At 47.0% G+C, this 21,680-nt stretch overlaps 1 protein-coding gene across 5 annotated transcripts in view; it reads left to right on the forward strand.

The window, feature by feature from the left end:
• Positions 1-21,680, forward strand: part of PPARD (peroxisome proliferator activated receptor delta) — an 83,184-nt gene that overhangs the window by 42,961 nt on the left and 18,543 nt on the right. The window contains exons 1-2 of one of the 5 annotated variants that reach the window (XM_047860906.1): positions 3,033-3,187; positions 3,795-3,956. The exons of 3 other annotated variants lie outside the window; for them this stretch is intronic. The gene's annotated coding sequence lies outside the window, so the exon portion shown is untranslated. Of the gene's footprint in view, positions 1-3,032; positions 3,188-3,794; positions 3,957-21,680 lie in introns of those variants that run through there. One more of the 5 variants, XM_047860905.1, reaches the window with a different exon arrangement.

Raw genomic sequence — 21,680 nt, forward strand, 5'->3', positions numbered from 1 at the left:
TTCCATAATTTCGCTATGTTGAAAGTGCTGCTATAAACATTGGGGTACCTGTGCCCCTGTGAGTCAGCACTCCTGTATCCTTTGGGTAAATTCCTAGTAGTGCTATTGCTGGGTCATAGGGTAATTCTATTTTTAATTTTTTGAGGAACCTCCACACAGTTTTCCAGAGCAGCTGGACCAGTTTGCATTCTAACAACAGTGCAAGAGGGTTCCCATTTCTCCACATCATCGCCAGAATCTGTTGTTTCCTGAGTTGTTAATTTTAGCCAATGAGTTGTGCTTTTGATGTCACATCTAAGAACTTCTTGCCCTACCCAAAGTCACGAAGATTTTCTCCTGTGTTTTCTTCTACAAGTTCGTAGTTTTTTATTTTAAACTTAGATTCAGGATTCATTTCTAAACCCATAAAAGGTGTAAAGCATAGGTCAAGGTTCTTTTTTTGCATTTGAGTTGTTTCAGTTGTTTCATCCCCGTTTGTTGAGTTCTATTGAATTCCCATTCACTTTTCTCACAAATCAATCGGTCATATCTGTGTGGGTCTAAAATGAAATTTTAAAATACACAAAGCACAAATTGCTCTTTCTTATAGTCTCGATCTTTGTTTCTGGACAAATATTGCAGGCGTAGAAAAATTTCTTTCATCTTGCATGGATGTTGGTTGAATCGTTAAGCATGTATCCACAAGTATCTTCAAGTTGGACATTGAAGCACATGTTCCTTCATACAGGCTCATTTCCTTTTTTAGTGATGAAAATACTTTGCATGCCCCAATTTTGATTTAGTTATTCCCCTTACTAATTAATAATACTTTATGAATTCAGATTTTAGATCCGCTTCTGGTTTTGTGTCCTCGAATTCCGCAATATTCACATCTTTTGTTTGTATTTCTTCCATGTCAAATAGTCAAACACTGGAAAATGCCAGTGAACGTTATCGGGTAGTATTTGGATAACCGAACATGTGTATCTCCTAACAAAATTAAGAGTACCACACAAAATCATGTGTCAAAATTGCCAATTTGTGCATACTACATATATAAATATATTAATACATATTTGCAAGAATGACTCCCCATTCATGGCAAACAGGGCCATAAACAGACACTTAACAGCGTGGCAGTGACTACAAGCAAGGCTTGATTAGGTTATGACCGCTTCTCTCCTTTGCACTCTGTCATGGTTCCCAGATGTCAGCCTTAACCTTCAGCTGTGCCTGTTAGCTCCTTGCTCTTGCTTTGACTTGAAGTTGGTGGATTCCTTCAGACCAGTAACATCTCTAGATTGATTATTCAGCTTTAATTCTCACCAGAGGATTATCATACTTTTTCCCATTTTTCCCAGTTTCTCCAATTGATGTTTCTCAGGTTTGGGGATTAAATAAAACAGATATATTTCCCAAGAAGTGTTGAGAAGGAAATCTTATATGGGAGTATAGTCAAGAGTTCTCACAAGGCAGGACTTGACAAAAGGCAATTATTGTAGGGTTCTCTGGCGACTAAGGTCCACTGAGTCTCGTCCATTACGGTGTCTCGGGGGCCAGGGTGGGTGCATGACCTGTGGAGAATAAAAGTTGCCGGCTCGGCGAATGAGTTTCCAACTAATGGCTGTATGAAAGCAGTGTGTGAACAGTTGTGGCTGATGATGGTGGTTCAGGTTGTAGAGTTTTTTGTGGAAGATGAGCTTAGAAAACTCTGAGATCCCTGTTGTACTAAGGGATGCCTTGAATGACAGGGAAGCTTGGGTTTTTATATTCTGGACACTGGACAGAGAATTGAACATGATACAACTGAGACTTTGTTGAGAGCCATGGGGTGAGCTGAAGGCCGAAAAGCCTTTTTCTTCTCTGTTTTTTATTTAATAAAAGGTCAAAGCTGCAGGAAAGTGGAAAGAATAGTGCAATGAACATGTATATTTCCTTCACTAAAATTTACCAGTTGCAAATAGTTTGCTACATTTGTTTGACATTGTGTCATCAATTGTCCACATTCCATACTTGTTGGGTTATTTCCTTGCGATTAGAAGCAAGTTACCACTTTTTGGTGAGAACCCACATAAGCAGTGAGTGCTTGCTGTTGCTTCACAACAGGAAGCATGATGGTCCCAGTTGGCCCCAGTAAAGGTGATACTGACTTCAGTCACCTGGTTAAATTGGTGTCTATGAAGGCTGCTTTTGTGTAAAGCAGAGAATTTTGGAAGGAACTTTTCACTGACTTGTTTCTCTGTCAGTTGTACCTGCTATTGAGAAACATTTTGGTGTAGTCAAAAAAAAAAAAAAAAAAAAAAAAGCCCTGGAAGCCAGGAGACTGGGATTTGAGACCAAGCTCTATAGTCATCTCTCCCCCAAACTATAGACAAGTTACATCATCTCCCTGGGCTGAGCAGTTGTACATAAAAGGAAATAGATACTCAGAGAGGTGAAGCAATTTGCCCAAGGCCACTCAGCTAGGATTCACCAGCTGTTCTGTTTGGGCCAAAGCCCTGCCCTTGCCCTGAGGTGGCCAGTCATTATTATGGTGGCACCAAGCACTAGGAACTAATGCTCAGAATCAAGCAAAACACCAGCCCTTGTAGGATCTGAGGCAAGAGGGAAGAGAGAGGTGGCTCTCTTGCCCAGTTTTCTCTCGTGCACACATGGCCTAAAAAGACCCAGGCACCTCAGGTGAGCTGGTACGCAGGCTGTTAGGCTCTCTTTGCCACCTTTAGAATAAATGGTTCCATGTAGATGTTACAAAGGTGAGCTACTGGCCCCATTTCAGCCCCCACCTCCCCAGACAGGGAAGGCTTTACGTACCTGGCCTTGGCTCATGTTAGGATCAGTTCCCAGAGTCCCCAAATTGGCCCATGAATCCCAAGGGCAGTTTAGATGGATGGAGAAAGTACTGCCTCAGCCTGCCTGGGTTCCTGGGGGGAGGGAGGGAGGCAGGAAGGATTAATGGGGGAAAGGTGTGCAGAACCTTGCCAAGCAGGTCGCTGTGGGTGGGGAGTCACTGCCTGCGTGCTCTGGACGCCCTAGGATTTGGGTGGAGGTTCTCAAGGAGGCAGCCAGAAAGGAAGGCTGTGGCAGTGACTCTGGAGTGCTCCAGGACTGCTCTGCCGGCCCTCTGTGCTGGCAGCCCACCAGCCCACCAACTGACGTCTGTCTTCCCAGTTAGCAGCTCTCTCCAAAGCAAGTAGCACCTGAGCTTTTGGTGAGTAATGTCTGTTCCTCATGCCCTTCCCCAGAGCAGTTGTTTTGAGGGAACCAGTGGCTCTGGCTCAATCAGGATATGGTTTGTCAAGGCCATGTTGTCCTATTGCTGTGGAGCTGAGAGTCCAGGAAAGTTAGCCTTCCTAAGTTCCTGCTGCTTCTCCTGGCATTGTTCATCCTTACAGGCCTCCTGGGAAGTGGCCAGATTCAGGGCAGGGCCAAAGTGGCATGACCAGGAGCAAGCTATGCCTTGTGGGCCCAGAGGGGAATTCTGGGGAGCTCTTCTACCCCAAATGATGGCCTCCCCGGGCCCTGCATCTTGGAGAGACCCCCAGGGCTCTGGCGGCCGGGTAGGCAGCAGCAGGGGGACCCCTGGAGAGAACCACATAGGGAAAGCAGTGTTTATAGACCAGACTCCCCACCATCACTGATTGTAACACTCGGGGAACAGTGGCAGTGCTTTACTTGATTCTTTTGAGGGAGCCCCTTCTTCCTCCTGCTGGATGGGGCTGAAATCCATACCGGGAGCCTGATGTGACCTGACATGTGTGGTCTTCTGCTCTCTGAATGAATTCCCCAAGTGTCATCCATAATTCACTCCAAGCCAGGTATTTCACCATCTCGTCCTGCACACCCCTCGTCCTGGCTCTGAGTCCTGAGAAGTGAGATGACAGATTTGTGACCAGCTTTCCCACCAAGAGCTCTTGAAGGCTCTGTCATGCAGGCATGAAACCCAGCAGCTGCTGTCAAAATGATATGAGAATTGGAAGGTGAGGGCAGTTTTCTGACTCTCCAAGGTGCTTTGATGTTTAAAAAGTATGTTCTGGTGTTCCTGACATTTGAATACTTTTGTTTGATTGATTCTTTCATTCCCTCACCTCTGGCTCTCCCTTTCCTCTTTGAGGGACTTCATGCTTCTCAAATATTTGTTAAGTAGGCTCTTATCTGGGATCTTAGAGAGCAACCACATAGGTGTGCACTTGGAAAGGGAGAACAGAAAGCAAATTCTGAAAATGTGTTTTGAGATCCGGCACCAAGCAAGCTTTGCTTCCTCCAGTGTCCATATTCACCCTTAGTTCCCAAGCTGGTTTCCCTCAAGTGAGGTCCAGAGCTTTGGTTAGGGAGAAAGCAAGAAGTTTTTTGTTTGTTTTTTCGTTTTTGTTTGTTTGGTTTGTCTTTTTTTGAGAGAGTGCACAAGTCGGGGAGAGGGGCAGAGAGAGGCAGAGAGAGAGAGAGAGAGAGAGAGGAAGAATCTTAAGCAGGCTCCATGCTCTGTGCAGAGCCTGACACCAGGCTTGATCTCACAAGCCTGGGATCACGACCTGAGCTCAAATAAAGAGTTGGACGCTCAACCTGAGCCACCCAGGCGCCCCGAGCAAGAAGTCTTTGAAGGAGACTCCTTGCCCTTCTCAGCTTCATTACAAAAGACATTGGTGCCTGTTTTAAAGACAGTTACAACTACATACCTGTAAAAACTGCCTACCATCACACTCCTCATTCCCCCCTCCCATTCCTGACTGTTTTTCCCCTCGCAATTGTTGTGTTACTGGGCTGATGTGTGTCGGCTCTGTCTTGTCTTAAAATTGGTGTGAGGCTGGGGCGCCTGGGTGGCGCAGTCGGTTAAGCGTCCGACTTCAGCCAGGTCACGATCTCGCGGTCCGTGAGTTCGAGCCCCGCGTCAGGCTCTGGGCTGATGGCTCAGAGCCTGGAGCCAGCTTCCGATTCTGTGTCTCCCTCTCTCTCTGCCCCTCCCCCGTTCATGCTCTGTCTCTCTCTGTCCCAAAAATGAATAAATGTTGAAAAAAAAAAAATTAAAAAAAAAAAAAATTGGTGTGAGGCAGACGTGCAGTGTGGCTCCTCGCGGTTTCCTTCCAGCGGTGTGTCAGGGCTGTCCTGCCATGGCGCCACGTGTGTGCCACCTGCTGCTCTTGACGACCTGCAGAGAGTTCCATGGCAGGGATGTGCCACAGTGTTGCATCTTGAGACTGACTTCTTCAGCTTTTTCTTCTTCTTCTTCTCTAAAATAACGATGCCTTATGTTTGTGTCATGCTTTTAAAACCTTTTTTTTTTGCTTACTAAACAGTGCATGTTCATTATAGAAGATTTTTAAATATCAGATAAGCGGGGTGCCTGGGTGGCTCAGTCGGTTAAGTGTCCGGTTTCAGCTCAGGTCATGATCTTGCAGTTTGTGAGTTCAAGCCCCGCGTTGACTCTGTGCTGACAGCTCAGAGCCTGGAGCCTGCTTCTGCTTCCGTGTCTCCCTCTCTCTCTGCCCCTCCCCTGTTCACGCTCTGTCTCTTAATAATAAATAAACGTTAGGGGCGCCTGGGTGGCGCAGTCGGTTAAGCGTCCGACTTCAGCCAGGTCACGATCTCGCGGCCCGTGAGTTCGAGCCCCGCGTCAGGCTCTGGGCTGATGGCTCAGAGCCTGGAGCCTGTTTCCGATTCTGTGTCTCCCTCTCTCTCTGCCCCTCCCCCGTTCATGCTCTGTCTCTCTCTGTCCCAAAAATAAATAAATGTTGAAAAAAAAAAAAAAATTTAAAAAAAAAAAAATAATAAATAAACGTTAAAAAAATACTAAAAAATAAATATCAGATAAGCAATAAGAGGAGAAATAAATATTACTCCTAAGAGATAACCATTATTAATATTTCAGCTTATAAATTGTATAATGCAAAGGTCTTTCACATTTAATATTTTATTCAAGCCATGCGTCCACCATTAGGAAGGCATGTGGATACTAATCCCATCTCACAGATGGGAAAACTGAGCCGCAGAGAGGTTAGAAGGTTGCCCAGAGGTACACAGCATGTTAAAGACAGAGCTGGGAGTATGCTTGTCATATAGCCCAGCATTAATGCCTTCCCCACTGTATCTTCTATCTTCTCACCTCCAGATAGAGACGAGTCATGCCCAGAGTCTGGATTTCAGCAGGACACAGGCAGTCACTATAATTTGTTGAATTGCTCTATCCAGAGGTTAATAAATAGCACCTAGAGGAAAGCATCTCATGACACTTGGGCTCTTATTGACTTAGGAGAAAAGATAGATTTAAAGTATTGCCACTCCAATGCTTTAGCCTTATCTTGACTATTGGGGCTTTTAGAAGGGGCATTATTATGAGGGCATGAAAAACAAAGGAGGAGGGGAGGTCGGGAAAGGGTCAAATGACAGTTCCTGCAGTAACTGAGAGGTTTCACTGGACAAGATGGCTTGAGGGAGGAAGAAGGTGCAGTTTGGGACTTGGTGACCAGAGATCAGGCAGGACAGGACCAGGAATGGAAGTTAGTTGGAGGGAGGGTCTGCTTGTGAGGATACAGGAGACCCTTTAGCATTAGAGGGGCTCAGGAGTGGAAGCAAGAAGCAATACAGTGGAGAGGTTGAGAGCTCCCACCCTGAAGGCAGATGGGCTTGACGGCTCTGCAGCCTGTCTCATTTGGGCACGAAAATTATTTCACTCTTTCCTGCTCCGTTTTCTCATCTGTAACATTTTATTTATTTTTGCGAGATGGGGGGTGGGAGGGCAGAGAGAGAAGGAGACACAGAATCCAAAGCAGGCTCCAGGCTCTGAGCTGTCAGCACAAAGCCTGATGCAGGGCTCGAACCTACCAACCATGAGATCATGACCTGAGTCGAAGTCGGATGCTTAACCGACTGAGCCACCCAAGCACCCCTTGCTCTGTTTTCTCATCTGTAAGTGGGAATGGCAATAGTACCTGCTTCATAATTCTCACTTGTGAAGCCCCAGTGAGTCACTACATGTAAGGCACTTAAAATAATGCCTGGCATCTAGAAATGCTTTGTACTGTTTGATTGAAGCAGAAGTTGGGTAGGCTCGGTGTGAGAGTTGTACGAGGTTCTCTGTGCATTTGGCTATGACCTGCTTCCCCAGCCTTTTCTGGTCCCTGCCACTCAGTCTACTTGTGTCTCTGTCCATCCACCCCTTCCTGGGTCCAAACCCCTGCATTTCCCCTACCTAGAACACCCTGCTTCTCAGTCTGTATTTAAAAAGTAATCTGCCCACTCCTTGATTTTATTTTCTTCTAAGATCATTTCTGGACAACCCAGCTCTCCTTGGCCTTGAACCTTCCCTGAGGCCTCCAGCAGAAGTCACTCCCCCCACTCTGCCCCATTTGTGTACAGCTTTACTCAAGGTGATTGTATGTACTGGTCTTATCTTCTTCCTTGACTGGAGTGTAAACACTTTAAAGGCACTTGAGGATTTGTCACCACGTCCCCACCCCTCCCCTGAGGGGAACTGAGGCCTGTAAGTGACTTAGGCCTCTTTCCATTGACTATTGCTCTTGGGGTATGCTCAGTGAGAGTATTTTAGAGTTAAAAGAGAGGTGGGGGATAGAAGCACCCAACAGTCCCTCCCCAAGGAGAGAATTAAGCCAAGAAAAATGAACCACTTTCTGCCACAGTCACCTGGCAGATTAGCAAAAGAGCTGGCCTGGAATACAGTTAGGCCCTCTCAGCCAGCTGTTTCTAGACTCCATGTCTTCCTCTACACTCCCATTTCTACCAATTCATTATAATCCTGATTAGCACTTCTTTTGCCTGGAGTGGTCTAGAGAGCAGGCTTAGGTACCCCTGGAAAACTGAATCCAAGGACAATGATCTCTATGGAGCTGTTTCAGGGTGGGCCATGAATGGAAATCTTCTGTGCAGTTACAAAAAGTTATTCATTCAGGGGATGCCTGGGTGGCTCAGTCAGTTAAGTGTCCGACTTCAGCTGAGGTTGCAATCTCATAGCTTGTGAGTCTGAGTCCTGTGTTGGGCTCTGTGCTGACAGCTCAGAGCTTGGGGCCTGCTTCAGATTCTGTGTCTCCCTTACCCTCTGCCCCTTTCCTGCTTGCACTCAGTCTCTCTCTCTCAAAAATAAACATTAAAAAATTTTTTTAAAAAGATGATTCATTCAGCACATAGTTATTGAGCAATTACTGTCTGCCAGTCCCTGCTCTACGACTTGAAGATATGTGTGACTCTAATAGGTGAAAATCTCTGCCTTGTGGGGTTTATATTCTTTTGGGGAGAGACCGCCAATAAACAAATGAGTTTTTAAAAATACTCGTATATATGTACACATACATATTTGAGTACACAACACACTATTCCAGATAGTGGTAAGAGCTACGGAAAAAACTGAAGCAGGAAGGGAAATGGAAGTACCTGAGGGTGGGCTGGGATGGTTTTAAATTGAGTGGTCAGGTGTCACTTTGAACAGAGGACAGGGAGAGACCAAAGAGGCAGGCCACTCCAGGTGGGTTAGGTGGCAGTTTTAATAGGCATAGGAAACTTACATATGAAGCTCATCTTGGGTGGCAGCAAGGCAAATGGATCCTCACACATGCCCACCAAATCTTAACAGCTTACAGAGGCCTTAATTGGATTCAGTCCTATAGACCATGCAGGTGTTTTCGATATCGTATCACTACCTCCAGGCTGTATCCTCGGAACAGCCTCTGGGAACGGAAGAGGCAAGCAGAACCTACATTGCAAGGACTGGGAAGGGGGTGAGGAGCTTTTGATCACCTGGGTCCAGCTCACGGGTCAGTTGGTAGTCATATCTTTTCGTTTTCGATGACTGTCGCCAACATCAGGTTGACTGTCACCTTGGAGCAAAGCCCTGAGCAAGTACATTTTCAGCCAGAGGGAACGGCAGCAAAGGCACTGCAGCAAGCTGTGCCTGCTGTGTTCAAGAGCAGCGAGAAGGCTGTGTACCTGTGCGTGGTATACCAGGAAGGGAGTAGCAGGCAGGGCACCCATTCCAGGAGGCTTCCCAGGCCACTGTAAAGATGGGCAGGAAGCTCCTGGAGAGATTGGATCACAAGAGAGACAGAATCTGACTTAAAAGGATCACTCTGACTGCTGTGTGGAGAGTAGAGGTGAAGCCAGAACCAGAAAAGCCAGGCGGGTGGCTATTGGAATAATCCAGGCAAGAGGTGATGTTGGCTTGGACCAGGATCATTGCAGTGGAGGTGGTAAGAAGTGATTAGATTCTGGGTATTTATTAAAGGCACAGCCCACAGGATTTGCTGACTTCCAACATTTTGGCCTGACCAGCTAGAAGGTGGGAGGTGCCATTTAGTGAGATGGGACCTTGGGGAATGTCAGAGGCTCATTTTGGAAACAATTGGGGATCTATGTGAAGATGTCAGAGAAGCTGGACTGGAGAAGTAAATATGGGAGTCATAAGCATATTGAAGGTATTGAAAGCCAGTAGCCAGTTTAAGATCACGAAGGAAGGGAGTGTTGCTGGACAATGAAAGAGATCTTCGGACTGGGAAGAAAATTCCTACCTGGGACCAGCAAAAGAAATTGCATAGGAGCAGCCAGGAAGCCTGGGAGCCAAGTAAGAAAAGGTGTAAAGGAGGAAGGATCCAGCAATGTAATACATCTCTGATGGGTCAAGTAAGGTGAAGATAATACATGATCAGTATAGGAAGTTTTAAAATACAGCAACAGATGGGGCGCCTGGGTGGCGCAGTCGGTTAAGCGTCCGACTTCAGCCAGGTCACGATCTTGCGGTCCGTGAGTTCGAGCCCCGCGTCGGGCTCTGGGCTGATGGCTCAGAGCCTGGAGCCTGTTTCCGATTCTGTGTCTCCCTCTCTCTCTGCCCCTCCCCCGTTCATGCTCTGTCTCTCTCTGTCCCAAAAATAAATAAACGTTGAAAAAAAAAATACAGCAACAGAAAAATAGTATATCACCTACAACCCTATTCATACAAGGGAACATCCTTCCATTCTTTCTCTAGTCATTTTTATGGGAATCATCCTGTGTAGTTCTGTATTTTTACTATTTTTTTTTAATTTTTAAAAAATGTTTTATTTATTTCTGAGAGAGACACAGAGTACAAGCAGGGGAGAGGCAGAGAGAAAGAGGGAGACACAGAATCCGGAGTAGGCTCCAGGCTCCAAGCTGTCAGCACAGAGTCTGTGAGGGGCTTGAACTCACAAACTATGAGATCGTGACCTGAGCCTAAGTCGGATGTTTAACGGACTGAACCACCCAGGTACCCCAGTACTTTTACTATTTTTCACTTAAAAACAAGTTATTAAATATCGCATGGAAACATGAGTTTAATGGCTGAATAGTACTCCATTTTTCAGGGGATGCCTAATATATTTAACCATTCCTCTATTGGGCATAGAGTCGTTTCTGTTATTTTTCATTATAAATATTTCTCATTGTTAAAAAATGTAAATAACACTGCATTGAATAACCCAGTGTATTTTCCTGTGAGGGGTATTACACGGTCAAAGGACATGAACAATTTTATTTATTTAAAGTTTATTTATTTATTTTGAGAGAGAGAGTGCACATATGTGCCAGAGTGGGGGAGGGGCAGGGAGAGACTCCCAAGCAGGCTCTGCACTGTAAATGCAGAGCCTGATCTGGAACTCAAACCCATGAACCGTGAGATTATGACCTGAGTGGAAATCAACAGTTAAGTGCTTAACCAACTGAGCCAGCCAGGAGTCCAAGGGCATGAACACTTTTTTTTTTTTTAAGTTTATTTATTTATTTTGAGAGAGACAGAGACAGTGCCATTGAGGGAGGGGAAGAGAGACAGGAAGTTAGAGAATCCCAAGCAGGCTCCACACTGTCAGCATGGAGCCCAACATGGGGCTTGAACCCACAAAACTATGAGATCATGACCTGAGCCGAAACCAAGAGTTGAACGCTTAACCGACTCAACCACCCAAGTGCTCCTAGGACATGAACATATATAGGTATGTATGTCTGTATATGTGCGCGCGCGCGCGCGTGTGTGTGTGTGTATATGTATATATGTGTGTATATATATATATATATATATATATATAATATTTAGACAATTTTTAAATGTTTATTTTTGAGAGAGACAGAATGTGAGCAAGGAAGGGGCAGAAAGAGGAGACACAGAATCAGAAGCAGGTTCCAGGCTCCACACTGTCAGTGCAGAGGCCACCGCGGGGCTCCATGAACCACAAGATCATGACCAGAGCTGAAGTCAGACGCTTAACTGACTGAACCACCCAGGCGCCCCATGAGCATTCAGCTCTTGATATCGGTTCAGTTCATGATCTTGCGGTCTCAGTCTCACGGGATCCAGCACCTCGTCAGGCTCTGAGCTGAGCTTGAGATTCTCTCTCTCCCTCTCTCTGCCCCTCCCCTGCCTGTGCATGCGTTCTCTCTCTCTGTCTCTCTCTCTCTGTCTCTCTCTCTCACAAATAAGCATTAACAAAATAAAAAGAAGGGTATGCGTAGCCCTGTAACCACCTAGCTCCCAGAACAGGGCCACTGGTCCACAGTTTGGTGTGCTGGTTACGAGAGCTGTGTGTCAGGAGTTTGGAGGGCTTGGTGGAGTTGTCATGCCCAGAAATGTGGCTGCTTGTGTCAGTTGGCCTCCTGCCAAACAGGGCCCAGTGCCACTGTCTGCTCCCCAGATCCATATGTATGTCACAGCTGGAATCACTATGACCAGGACAGAACTGGGAGGCTGGAGCCAAGAAGGCCAGAGCAGGAAGGGGCTTGGAGGTTATCTAACCCTGCCCTGACGTTTTACTTAGAGCACAGATGGAGCACCCAAAGAAGCATGCACCTCTGTGTGAGGGCCTCACCCCTCGGCTCTTTGGCCTGGATCTTCCCAGGAATGAACAGGTGGCTGCTTCCCATGCCTAGCCTTCCGGGGCTCTGGGAGGTGGCCTTTTCTCCCCTGTCCCTGCCCCAGCTAGGTTTGCTATAGCCCTGGCTTCCCAGAACCCAGCTGAACTCCTCTCCAACCTGTCCTCTACAGCAGCCAGAAATGTTTTCTCTTTCTTTCTTTCTTTCTTTCTTTCTTTCTTTCTTTCTTTCTTTCTTTCTTTCAGTTTATTATTTTATTTTGAGAGAGAGAGAGAGAGAGAGAGAGAGAGAGACACTATCCCAAGCAGGCTCCACACTGTTAGTGCAGAGTCTGACTCGGGGCTCAATCTCACGAAATCAAGTGCCAGATGCTTTACTGACTGATTCATCCAGGCACCCCAAGAAGTTCATTTTTTAAATGCAGCTCCGATCCTGCCCATCTTCTAAATGACCCTCCTAGGTTCTCTGCTGTTCTTCGGGTAAACACCCACAACCCTAGCTTGCCCCTGGAAGCTCCAGATGATGACCAGCCTTCCTGTGCTCTCAGAGGGTTCATGCCATCCTTCAGTCTGTGTGGGACCTTTTCACATGTCTGTTCCTGGTGGCCCTGGGACCCTACAGGTCTCCCTCTCAGTCCGAGGTCTTGTCCTCACGAGGGCCTCCCCTGACCACACACCCTAGACTAGCACGCTCTGAGTGTGCCCCCACTGTACTTGACCTTTGTCCTTCAGAGCTCTGTTCATCATTCCTAGTTACATATTTGTGTTGGTTACATATTTGTGTTGGTTTGTGTAGCCTGGCACGTGATATTAGGTACTTAACAAATATTTGTTGGATGAGTGAATGAAAGCAGCTGGCAGCAGCTGGCAGGGACCAGAAGAAGAGTGGAGGGGCACTGATAGCACTGGCAGCCTTAGCACCTGAGGTCCTCAGATGAGGAGTGTTCTGGAAAGGTCCCCTGGTGTGACCCTCTCCTGCTGGCACAACCATCCTTACCTCGGGAGCCTTCTGTGAACAGTGGTAGATCCTCATTCCTCCCTCAGGCTTCCAGTAGGAAAGATCTGGGTCTCTTCTGGGCAGGCCTTTCTTTTACTTCATCAGTATCTCAGCATATTATTCAGTTTTCTTTGTTCATGACACTTTTTTACATGCCCTCCCCCATCATAAAAGCAACCCATTCTCATTGTGAAGAAATTGGAGAACACAGAAAAATAGAATTAAGAAAATAAGAATCACCCATAACTTGACCCCTCAGAAAAAAAGTACCATCAACAATTTGGGGCATGTCTTTCCAGTTTTGTTTCTTTCTTTCTTTCCTTTTTTAAATTTATTTATTTATTTTGAGAGAGAACTCGAGCAGGGGAGGCTCAGAGAGAGAGAGAGAGTCCCAAGCAGGGGCTTGGGGCTCGATCCCATGAACCGTGAGATTATGACCTGAGCCAAAACCAAGAGTTGGACGCTTAACTAATTGAGCCAACCAGGTGCCCCTCTTTTTTTTTTTTTTTTTTTTAATGTTTTAATTATTTGGAGAGAGAGAGAATCCTAAGTATGTTTCTCACTGTAAGCACAGAGCCTGACACAGGGCTCGATCTCATGAAGTGTGAGATCATGACCTGAGCCAAACTGAAATTGGCTGCTTAACCGACTGAGCCACCCAGGCGCCCACCCCCCTCCCCAGTTTTGTTTTTATGCCATATGTACATGTTTCGACATCGCTGAGGTGGTGGTGTCTGTGAAAACCAGATTTTTAATATCCTCAGTCTGCAGCAGCTCCACTCCGAGGCAGCGAGGACAGTGCTCAGGGGGCAGTGCTCAGCGGGTTCACCCTCACAGCGGGAAAGGTGATGGCTGAGGGTCCGTGCCTCAGCGTACTCAGGCCCCGCTGATCCCAGGTGAAGAGCCCTCTTTCCTCCTCACGTCTCTCTTCCCCTACAAGCTCTCAGTAGCTCCCTGAGGCAACTTTTCCTTTTATTTTAATTCAGCTCCACTCTGCAGGGGTTAGGAGCTAAATTAGATAATGTGAGGGCAAGCATGGCCTGCTGCCTGTCTTTTCTCTGGTTCCAGCACACTCTGAATAAAACCAGCCCCCGGCTACTTCTGGGGTTAGTTTCAAGATGGCCTGCCAGCAAGAAGGTACACAGGCTTCTCCTGTACCCTGAGAGGAATGGGGTGATCTGAATTGGCAAATGGAAAGCAAAGAGCCCTGTGGAGTTGCTGGTCTGGAAAACCAGGGCACTGGGTCAGTACCTGGATTAATGATTGATTGGAAAGCTTGGGACAGAGTCAAGCAGGTCCATCCTCCCATGGCCTCTCTCACTGCTGATCCTGAAAGCACTTACCAGGGAAATGGGGCAACCTCTCCCCTTCTTCTGGAGACTGCTGACCCTCATCCTCCTGCCGTGGTGGGAGGGAGGAAAGGGCAGCAGCTGGGTCATCTGCATCAGGGCAGGGGGCACAACACGGGGAGGAAGTCTGGGTCCAGCTCTCTGAAAGAGAAGCACATGTCCAGAGTAGGGAGCTCCCTGTCAGTTCCCTTTTACACAGTTGATTGTAAAGCAGGGAAGTGGGAAATTCTGTGTTTGTGTAAGTCCTGGAATATCACTTGCTCCTTCTAATCCCTTAAGATGAGCCAACAGTGATGATAATGGCAGCAGCCACAGTCCCTATTGGCCGGACATTTACCGTATACTTAACGCTATTTATTTATTTATTTTTATTTTATTTTATTTTATTTTATTTTATTTTATTTTATTTTATTTTATTTTATTTTATTTTATTTTATTTTATTTTATTTTTAATGCTTATTTATTTATTTATTTTAAGAGAGAAAGAAAGCAAGTGTGGGAGGGACAGAGAGAGAGAGGGAGAGAATCCCAAGCAGGCTCTGTGCTGTCAGTGGGTTGATCCCACGACCTGTGAGACAGTGACCTGAGCCGAGATCAGCTTAGAGCCACCCAGGTGCTCCATATACTCAGCACTGTTAAGTATTTGCTGTGTGGTTAATTAATACTTAAGACGTCTGTTCAAGTTAAGTGGTAGTTTCCCAAATTCAGGGCTAAGAAACTCTGAAGAGTTAGTTTCTTCCCCCAAGTCACAGAAAGGGTGGGCAGAGCCAAGGTTAGAGCCCAGGCCTGACACAGAAGCCCCTGGAATTAACTTCTATGGAGTATTGCATCTCAGGGGCAGTGACATGAAAATGGATAGAGCAGCAAAAGCTACAAGTGAAAACACTGTGCCTGAGCTTAATGTTTGTACTCTGTGTGTTCATTCAACAAGTGTGTGTTGTGTACCCACTAAATGCCAGGCGTGGTGTCAGGTGCTGGGGACCTACCTCACTCAGCAAGATAGAGGGCATTGTCTGGGAAACTGATCATAACATGGTGAGGCCACACCAGTTGCCTGACATTGCAGTTTGCTGCAGTAATCGCAGATCCGGAGAGCCAGGCTCGGGTTTGCCTTAGGAAGGAACAGAATGGGGCCACTCAGGGAGAGCTTCCTTCCTTGAAGGAAGAATGGGCCTTAACTAGTAGAGGGGACAGTATTCAAAGCTGAGGCCTGTACGTCCCTCCACATTCAGAGAGTGATGCTGGGACAGGGGCAGGTGAGATGGGACTGGAGAAGGAGCCAGGGACCAGAGCCTATGGCTGTCTTTAGCACACAGAAGTCATTTTCTGGCAGGGAGTATTCAGAAGGGCTTTGACCCAGGGTACTGTTGACAGAAAAACAGTAGGGGATTGGCAGCTAGACAAAGAATTCAGCAGTGATGGCTCCAGACTGAGGCTAAGAGCAGCTTCTAGATCCAGCAGGGCAGGGACATACCAGCTTCTGGTCCAGTCTCACCCGGCATCACATGCAAGGCACACAGTGCACTGATGAACACCAAACCAACCTGCCTGGGCTCCAATCCTGCTATTCCAATTACTGTGTGACGTTGAGTCAGTTACCTTCCCTGTCTGGGTGCGATTTCCTCATCAGTTAAATGGAAATAATAACAGCATCTGAGTCTTAGGGTCGTTGTGAGGGTTAAATGTGTCCGTACCCACAGAACCTGGTATGTAGTAAGCTCTCGGAGAATGGAAGCGGTACTGTTGTGATGGAGGCGGTGGGCTGGAAGCTTAAGGCTGGGACCCAGCGTGGGCTCTGATGCAGAGAGAGGCCTGTCAGGTTTGAGGGATGAGTGGGGCTCCGGCACTCTGCCTGACCCCAGTCGGAGCATGCGGCCTGCCGGGGGGCGTCAGGGATGCTCCATCTCCTGCGGACGGCTAGGGATGGATCGGGGCACCAGGTGGTAGTTGCTCAGACCCCAGACCAGGCCTCCCTAGGGTCATTTGGGTTAAGCTCCTAACTACCTCTGCCCGTGAGGTGGGCAGATAGGAAATAGGTGAAGTGTGTGCCTCCCCCCACCTCTGCTGCCAGAAGGCCTGACTTTCTTCTTGGGGCAAAGAGAGTGGGTGCTGGGATGGGAGCACTGCTTTGCTTGTGCGACAGGCTCGTGTGTGCACGTATACACACAACACACACGTGTGTGCGTGCCAGAAGCAGAGTAGTCCAGGCATTTGTTGTGTGAGAAAGTCTTTTGCTGGGGACTCCATTTTTTGTCCAAGGGCAGCAGAGCAGCGCCTCCTCGTGCCGGCTGCGGGACCTTTGCCCTGTTTGACTCCAGCACCAACCTCCCAAATAGGGGGAGGCTGTGACACAGTCAAAGGGTTTCTGACTCTGGCACAGCCCCGGGGGGTGGCAATAGCTAAAACCTGGGCTTCTCAGCCACATAAAAGTCAAACCTAGTGCCAGGGCATGCTACTTTTAGTGCTAGGGCTGAAGAAAGGAAGGGAAATAAGGTCCATTGCAGGGGTAGTGGTAGTGGGGTGGCAGCCACCTGTGGAAACCCAGCCTGTGGGCCTGGGCCTGGGCCCGGGGGGGCGGGGGGCGGGGAGGGCCCAGGGAGATCAAAGTAGCTCCTGACTGGGCAGGCTGAGAACAGTGGTAGGGGTGGGGGCGGCCTTGGCCGCTGGGAGGTGGGCAGACCTCAGCTGTAAATGGAACAGTCAGGGCTGTGTGAAAATGGATGGTTTCTGGCAAAATGCAGGGATGGGCTGCAGCACAGTGGTTACATCTAAATATGAAACAGCCCAAGGGACGTGTGTGGGTTTTCGAACAGCCGGACTGCTGCTCTCCTCCCCCTTCAGCTGGTCACAGCCAGAAGAGACCATTCCAGTCTGGGGAGGACCGTCTGCCTAGAATCCGAGGATCCTGGCCCCAAATGCAGAACTCTGGCGAGAGTCCAGAACCACATCTGTTTCAAGAGGTGATCACCTGCACCCTCCGCCACCCCCCCAACTGATAAGTTCCTCTGGTCACCGGAAATAACCTTCCAGCAGTTGACATATGGAGCAGAAGCTGAGGCTCAGGGTGTCAGAGGTACATAAGGTGGCCCACTGCCCACAGCTCCTCAGAAGCCTGGCACCTTTTCCAGGAGACACCCTGTCAGGCTCCACAGGACTGAGCTTTTGTCGCCTCCCTCATCTCCCTAGGGGAGCTCACAAGGCTCGCCTGTGGGAGCTCGTGAGGATTGGCAGAGCCTGGTTTTCACACGCCAGATGTGATGTGTAGTGGGAGCTCAGTCAGCACCCACCCCTCCTTCCAGGACTCAGTCCTGACCATGAACTCCGTCCCGTCTCCCCAGAGCCACTCAGAGGATCAGAGGGTGTGAGGGAATGAGTGAGAAAATATTTTGTCAAGTATCTGTCTGAGGCAGGGTTGTCGTTTTCCCTCCTCTGTTTCCAGCTGCCAAGGGGGACCCCAAATCTTCATGTCCCTGTCTCCCCAGCTCTCATCACCACGGTCCAGGGTGCATTTCCACTGACATCCATGCTACACGGATCCAAAAAGTTGGTTCTAATCAGCCTCACGCCTCTTACCCTGTGGTCATTGCCACTGCTGTGCTTGTAGCTTTGAGAAACCACATTGTCTGACCCTTCTGTCACCATGCTGCCCATACTCTCGTTGTGGCTCCTCAAGCCTCCTGTAGTCCCTTCTGCCATTGGCCTGGTTGAGGGTTTCTCACGCCTCACCTGCCCCAGCCTCCTCCACCTCCAGACTTTTCAGTCCTGTGGAGAATGAAGATTCCGTGTGCCCGGCCCCTGCTGTTCAGATAGTAACTATATTAGAGTGTTTACTACATGCCACACTAGTCACAAACTGCTCCTGGTAATCACCAGGGTCCTTTTCCCGGTGTTGTCGCCATCCCCCTTCCACAACCCTGTTCTCCTCCTTGGCTAAGTGTCCTGTGTCTTGCTGTTTTAGTTAGGATTGTGTTCAGCTGCCATGCGGCTGAAGTCTGGCAAACAGAGCCTCGTAAAACAGGCATTTCGTTGTTTTCACCTCCGCAAGCTGTCTGGAGACAGGCCTTCTGGGGCTAGGTCAGTCCCTGCACAAGGCCCCTTCATACTTTCTGCCCCACCCTCCTAACCTGTCTTTTCCTGCTCAGAAGGGAGCAGTTACACCTCCAGGCACGGTATTCCTGTTGCGGGCAGGAAGGAGAGAAGGTGAACCTTTGTCACTTTTTATCGGGAGAAAAACAGTATTTTCAGAAGGCCCTCCCAACAGATTTCTGTTTACATATCGTTGGTCAGAATTGTGTCCCATGAACTGGATAGCTGCAGAAGAGCTCAGGAAATTGAGTGTTTAGCAAAGCACGTGGCTGATCCAAAGAGATTGGGACTCAGGAAGATGGGGAGTGGAATTAGGTAGACAACTAGAAGTGATCGCCCCCGGCCACCACTGGTAGTCAGAGCCACAGGGCTGGCCATGGGAACTGCCTTACTCTGGGTCTAGTGACTGCCAAGTTTGATGATCAGGGATTGATCCTTGAGGAAGTGATTTATTCTAACCAAACTCAGGTTCCTGCCGGACGGGCCACCTTTAGGGAGTGACAGCAGGAAGCAGTAGAGACGGGACCAGAGGTGAACACGTGTGTAGATAAAGGGGTTCTGCGTGGTGTCAGGGGCATGCAGGCACCCAGTGGCCAGGTCTGCCCAGTTTTCAAGAGAAGCCAGAAAGCCAGAACGTTTTTTAGCTGTTTTTTGAAAAAACTGTAGGGTTATGGAAATACCACAGCGATCACACAGAGTTCCCATATGTCCTTCATCCAGCTTCCCCTAATGTGCACAGTCTTACATAAACCCCGGACACGTACCCAAACTAAGAAACGAACGCTGGTTCAGTGCCACAAACCAAGTGGATTTTATTCGGATCCTACCAGTTCTTCTACTACTGTCGTCTTTCTGTTCCAGGGTCCATCTTACATCGTATTTAGTTTTTACGTCACCATAGTCTCCCATCTGTGAGACTTTCTCAGTCAGAAAGGTAGAGTTTTACATGGCTTCTGAGTTTTCCTATTCTACGATAATAATTTGGAAATCATACATGCTATTGTATGTATGTATGTATGTATGTATTGTATGTCTCAGTGGTCATCTTAGAAATTTTTCCATTTATATTTGCCCGAACTGTTAAAGCTCATCAGCACTTCCAGCTGCCTCCCTCTCATCTTCCACGTTGTCATTTGTATGTTTTACCTTTTTTATTTTATTCCAGTTTAAATTGTTTTTGGAACAGGCAACACACCTGTAGTTCAGAGTTTAAAAGGTACGAAAGGTACCGTGAAATACCCCTCTCCCTTTAGTGGTCCAGAGGCAACCAGTGTTCCCAGTTCTGTGTAGCCTTCCTGGCTTACACACACATGAGCAAACATAGCTTCAGTAGATCTTTCTTGCGTGAGGTTGTAGCTCTTCATTCTGCAAGTTGCTGTCGTCCCTTACTAATATATCGTAGAGATACTTCCATTTCAGTCCATAAATATCATGACTCTTACATGTGGCTGTGCAGAATTCCTGTTTCCATATCATAATTTATTTGCAAAGGCCCCTGTTAATAGGCATTCAGCTTGTTCCCCACCTCTTACTAGTCAAATAATACTGTCATGAATAACCAATACTTTGTGTCATTTTGCTGCAGTAGAAACAGCTGTAGAATACAACGTAGAAGTGGCGTTTCTGGGTCAAAGGGAATGTGCACCTGTAATTTAGATAAATGTAGGCAAATTACCCTCTTTAGAGGTTGTGCCCACTTACCTCTCTACCAGGGATGTGTGAGATTGGTTCCCCAGATGTTTAGCAGCGTGTTAGCTTTTGTTTGTTTTAAGTTTATTTATTTGTTTTTGAGAGAGAGCGAGCGAGCATGTGTGCAAGTTGGGGAGGGGCAGAGGGAGAGAGAGAATCCCAAGCAGGCTCCACACTGTCAGCACAGAGCCCAACAGGGGGCTCAATCCCACAAACCATGAGATCATGACCTGAGCCAAATCAAGAGTTGGACACTTAACCAGCTGAGCCACCCAGGTGCCCTAACATTTTGTTTTAATTTGATTGTAAAAAGTATATTTCAGTATTGTTTTAATTTGAGTTTCTTTTTTTTTATGAGTGATATTCAGCAGCCTTTCAAATGGGTACCTTTTCTGTATACATTTTCATATCCTGGGCCTATTTATCTATTAGATTGGTGTCCTTTTACTTATTCATAGGAAATATTTTAGAGAAATTAGTCCTTTGATGAGAGTTGCAAATATTTTTCCCAGTTTATTATATTTTGTTTCTTATGACTTTTTTCTACCATGTAGAAAGTTTATATTTTCATGTAATCAAATTTACTAATCTTTTATCCATAATCTCTTAACACATAAAGTTTTTATGGCTTTAGTGTCATGCTTAGCTCTTCCCCAGCCTCAAGAGTATGTTTATAGTTCAAATATGTAAAAATTTTTTTCAAAGTGGGCTCTGCCCAGTGTGAGGCTCGAATCCACAACCCTGAGATCAACAGTTATATGTCCCATCGACTGCACCAGCCACGTGCCCAATAGTTCATGTATGTTTGTGTTTGTTTGTTTAAAGTTTATTTATTTTGAGAGAGACAGAGAGTGTGAGTGGGGGAAGGGCAGAGAAAGAGAGAATCCCAAGCAGCTCATGCTGTCAGCACAGAGCCCAACGCGGGGCTCGACCTCATGAAACCGTGAGATCATGACCTGGGTCAAATCGGACGCTTAACTGACTGAGCCACCCACATGCCCCCATATAATTTTGTTTTAACTTAAAATTTTTGTTTACTTCTTTGGACCTTGTCTTGGTGTAAGGTTGGAGGCAGAGATCCATCTTAGTTTTTCCAGATGACTATTCAGTGGTCCCAGTACCATTTCTTGGAGAATCCATTTTTTTTCCTTTGATTTGAAGTACTATCTTTATAATATGCTAAAGTTCCATATGTGTTTGCATCTATTTATGGACTCTTTGTATTCTCTCTCACTGATTGTTCATGTGCCAGTGCGACGGTGTTTTAATTATTGTGGCTTTACTCTAATTCTTTTTATTCCTCTCCAGTGAATTCCCTGTCATGTTGGCCAAAGTGCCTCCACCCGGCCTCTTTGCTTCCTGCAAGTCCCGTCTTTTACTCTCCATAGACAACTTTCTCTCCTACTTTATTAACTAAAAGAGTGAGGCCATTCCATATGAGCTTTAACCACCCCCTCCCCAATTGCTATGATACTTCTTTGTGTTTTGCTCACCCTGTGCCCTTGAATTATTCCCCTCGCATCAGTTATTCTGCCACAGCTACCTCCCTGAATCTTCAGACTGTCTTTCTCTGCAGACCTTTTTATCCACAGACTGAGTCTCCCCTAGTCTAAAATACTTCCTGGCTTCAGCACTTTCTCAAGGCAGTATCCTCTTGTACATTTATTTCCTTGACATATTTACCAAAAAAAGCTAGTCTCCATTCACTGTCCTACCTTCCTCACTACCACTTATTCTTCAGAGCCCAGGGTTCCATCCTAACCA

The sequence above is a fragment of the Prionailurus viverrinus genome, chromosome B2 (genome assembly GCF_022837055.1).
Source record: "Prionailurus viverrinus isolate Anna chromosome B2, UM_Priviv_1.0, whole genome shotgun sequence".
NCBI classification, from domain to species: domain Eukaryota; kingdom Metazoa; phylum Chordata; class Mammalia; order Carnivora; family Felidae; genus Prionailurus; species Prionailurus viverrinus.